The following is a 4350-nucleotide window of genomic DNA, read 5'->3' on the forward strand; positions in this document are numbered from 1 at the left end:
CTAGTTCCTGAGTGCGTGCTCCGCTTTTCCGCTTACGACGACTCAACCTATTTCGGATTGGTACTTACTTCGGACACTTAAAAATAGAATACTCCCTCATTTCTCCCTCATTTCTCCCTCTCTTTCTCTCTCAGCGCCATGTCTCTCACACTCACTCTCTCAAACTCTACAGGCGTAGCTGATGCCGCATGCAATCCGCGATGCCCCCGGCTCAGTCAGAACGAATTGCACGCATTACGCAGCGAAGGGTAGCGCGGAACTCTTCAGATGAAAAATTCCTTCCGTCGAATAATATAGTAATGAAATAACAGCTTCATATTTCCCTCCACGCCCACGAGGCCTTTAACAACAAGTCACGCTCGGCAGAGTGAGGGGGGAGGGGTAGGGGAGGGATAGAAAGGGACACTACAGCCCATATCTTGCCCTTTTTTGAAGGGTCCTTCATAGTTCCCGACCTCGTTCCCGACTGATGGCGCGATTGATATTATTGTCTCGTCGTTGGCACTCGTTGGCAGTCTAGAGGCGCGAGAGTGCGCGAGACGCAATGCGTTTGCGTCGGGGAGGCACTTTGTGATGTGGCGGTCCACACTGCTCCGCTGATAGGCGATGGTGGCTGCCCTGCCCCCCCCCCCCCCCCCCCCCATTTCTCCTCCTCCCCAACTCAACACAGCGCCCTACTGGACTTCTTTGTTGTGCTGGCATGATTATGGAGGAGGCCCCAGAGAGCTTTAGCGTGTTTTCATTTCGGTTCAGCAAAAGTGGCTGCAACGGCAAGCAGATCCGCAGGTATACACGGGCGGGCGGAGGGGTCGGGGTGGGGGACGTTGCCGAATGAACAGAGCTCGCCGACCGGAACCCAAACGCGCTCCGACATAAACGTTTGGCAGGGCCAAGTTTACGGCGAAACTCAACAAATTAAATTACGCTCCTGCTGCGACATGAGGACAAGTTGAATCCATTGCTGTATTAAGCACATGTTGTGTAACAGGGAGGACGTCGGTGTTATTGCAGGCTTGCCTACCCTTCTCCAGCCGTTAAAAAAACTATTTTCAAAGGACTGTTTCTATAATTAACTGTTTTTGTTGAATTCTGTAGAAGTGTGTCAACAGTGTAGAAGTTATCATCCAGAAAACACGTCAGCACGTCCGTTATTCGCCGTTATGAAATTGCCAAGTTCAGCCCACAAGCTCTCATAGCGCCTTATAGGTAGGCAACATCTTGCCTGCAGTGCATGCGTGTACGGCGGAGTGGCCTAACCGGAGTCTCGCAGGCGCCGAACTCCCGTACTTTGGCGAATGAATCTGAATAAAAAACGGACGTCGTTTCTGGACGACCCAAGGAGTGAGGTAAGGCGAGGCAAGGCGCAGTCACTGATAAACAATTCATGTGACGTCACATTTCTTTCCCAGCCAAAACTGTCACATTCCTTCCGATGCCAATGTCACATTATTTAAGATGTGACTTTATAATTTACCATACTGAGCCTGGCCGACTCACATTAGAACCAATGTTAGATCATGTATTATTAACCAGTAAGACAATTCTGACGTGCAAACTAATGTGACCTCACATGACTTAAATAAGAGTGATAGCGCCACGCGCGAGTGCAAGTATGTGTGGCAAAACCTACACTGGCTTGCCCCGTGCATTTCACGCTTATTTTGATTAGATTTTTTACGCTGCGACGCGGGTGGCCCGGTCATATGCCAGGTGACGTCTGACGCCGACAGCCTGCAGGCTGCTGACCTGACTATCCCATTCGTCCAGTCTTTGGGCCCGGGGGCGCGAACGGGTCGAGAGCGGAGCGCGGGGTCGCCGAACGGTGCGCCCGCTGCTCGCCGCAGTCTGAGGGAGCGACTGAGAGCGTGGCTAGAGGGGGACAGCGAGCGCAGAAATGGAGAATAATAATTGCCGGGCGATCACAAAGGCCAGCTGGCAATTATATTGTGCATGGCATCGGCCGCGCCGGTCACGCAAAATATGAACTTGGACGAGGCGGGGGGAGGGGGGCCACAGCATCACCCCTGCAGCCTGCACACGGACCAGAGCTCTGCAAAAGTAAGTGACCGACCGAAACTCTGCCACACTGTCCCTTTTTGCTACAAATCTCACCTTGCACGCGGCCAGCGGCCCGGCCAGTATCGGCAATTTTGCAGAGCTCTAAACCGAACCGGGCGGGCACAAACCAACCCCCGCGCGCACGCGCTTGTGCCTGTGTGGGTTATTGTTTTCTTTTCTTTGCTCTGCTCTGGAAAGTGTTTTCACAATGTTTCAATAACTCTACCCTTGCACTGTAAACTGAACAACGTACAACGCACCACGTACCGTACCTATCAGAGCGGACGCTGCAGCGTTGCGCGCAACGACCGCGGTCGAGGTTGCGGTTTTGCACATGCTCTCGGCTCGCAGAAAGGGCCCTTCGCGAACGGTCGCGGCGGAAGGAGTAGGCAAAATTTGCAAAAAGTGCACAGTGTCCGCTCGGATACAAACCCGATGCGCACACAAAGAAGAGCGAGCGTAGAGCGAGGCCTGCAGGCGCAGCTAGACTGTTTAGTTGGGTTCGCGTCGTTGCGGAGGGCACTCGGTGCGCTCACTCATTCCCGCCGGCCGCGCGCGCAGCCTGCTCAATCAGATTGGAAGAGGAAGTGGTTTTAATAAGTCAAGAGCCGGGCGGCAATGGCAAGCGCTCAGCCGCAACGCTCGGCCACGTGCGGACGAATACCTACACCAATCTCTATATACCGATTAACTTTGTTTTTCGCCATTTTTCACCGGTACCGGTGCGGTGCTGGAGGATTCACTATAGCTTGAAATTCGCCGTAAGCCGGTTCCGATCGCGACCTCCGAAGGCCGACCGAGAGCATTTATACGATCTGGTCCGACCTCCCAGTGACGCGAGTGGACACCCCTCTCGACAGCCCAACACCGAGGTCCTGTAGAGCAGCCCGGGAACGCAGGTTGAAGTTGAGGCCCCATAGTGGGAGACGAGCGTGACGATACCGGAGACCGGAGGCGTATGTTCAGCACACGAGACAGGTGCGTCGGGGGCGCCAAGGCACGGATCCGTCAGTTATATTCGCGCCACAGACAGTTCGAGACAGGCGTAATTATACGCCTCGCGCTTCAACAGTTCTGGTACAAACAATCCGGGCGTCAGTTCGGGCACGAGCCATGTTCACCCGTTCTATTGAAACGCATCACCCACGTAGCACTGTTGTTACTGTGCGTCAGGCGGTTCGTTTCTGAGGCTATTTCGTTAAACTATAAAGATGTACCACGCTCTACTTTTTACAGTTCAAACTTTTGAGGGTCGGTTCAGCACGACTGTTTCCACGACTGTTTGAGACCAGGTTTCACAGCCTGTTCGCGTAGGAGGTTTTTGTTAGATTTTCCTTGGTGGGGCGGCGATGCGTTCACGAGAAACACTTTTCAAAAGAGCGCACTTTTCCTCACACCAGTGTTTCAGTGCAGGCGTTTTCGTTCCATCCATCGCCGTGTTTGAACAACGGCGAGGCAGTTTGTGGGTGGGGCGAGCGGGGTCGGAGACGTAGGCGGGACGGGGCGGGGCTGGACACGACAGGTAGGAGGCGGGCCGCACGGGGCGCTCTTCGGTTACCACTCCACCAGAGAAGCGCCCCGAGGCTGCCCTTTCCGTGAGGCACTCCTCCCTGGAGTGACACTTCTGGATGACTGTTTTGTCGCCGAGTGTCACTCTGCTGCCAGTCTTCCGTCCGCACCGGGCCCCGCCGCCGTGGTCGTGCCGTGGTCGTACCGTGGTCGTGTTTCCGAACGTCGCATTAACGTGCGGCATACGTGCGTTTTAAAAATTCAAACAGCGCCGCGAAACCGATGAAATAGAAATGTGCGCGCCGGGCGACCTGCACCGGGGAAAAAAGGGCAGACCTGTTTCGATCGTGGGGTCAATTTTGTATCAGTACGTCGGAGTATATGGAACCTTGTATGATCAATCGGTTTTGATAAAAAATTGAACTGACTCTTCGGAAAGGTCTCTAACGGAATATTCCACACAGTTAGGTATAACTTAATAAGCGGATCAAATCAGCGCGCGTGAGATCGGCGTTCAGAGACTAGCCTGGGCCGTTAGGCTGTATTCTATTCAATGGGCGTCCTCATTGTAGGTCACTTCTCTCCTCCTCAATCAAGTAGTATGAATGTTGGCGGGCTCACCTGCTGCAGACGGTGAGCGGGTGGTGAGCTGGTGAGGAGGCCTGGCCTGGTGCGCTGCGGTGCCGAGGTCGCGGTGCGCTCGCTACGACTGCTCGCCGTGGAATGGGCCGGGGCGGCCTGCGCCTGGGCCTTTATACGCGCCTCGGGCGGAGGGGTGGGTGG

General features: G+C 54.6%; 1 protein-coding gene across 2 annotated transcripts in view; it reads right to left on the reverse strand.

Moving 5' to 3' along the window:
* LOC113203946 (diuretic hormone class 2) overlaps positions 1–4341 on the reverse strand; it is a 97932-nt gene extending 93591 nt beyond the window's left edge. Inside the window, exon 1 of one of the 2 annotated variants that reach the window (XM_026418903.2) lies at positions 4189–4341. The gene's annotated coding sequence lies outside the window, so the exon portion shown is untranslated. The remainder of the gene's footprint in view (positions 1–4188) is intronic. The other variant, XM_052269526.1, reaches the window with a different exon arrangement.
* Positions 4342–4350: the final 9 nt, after the last annotated feature.

Source organism: Frankliniella occidentalis, unplaced genomic scaffold (assembly GCF_000697945.3).
Source record: "Frankliniella occidentalis isolate FOCC.00 unplaced genomic scaffold, Focc_3.1 Scaffold94, whole genome shotgun sequence".
Classification (NCBI taxonomy): Eukaryota; Metazoa; Arthropoda; class Insecta; order Thysanoptera; family Thripidae; genus Frankliniella; species Frankliniella occidentalis.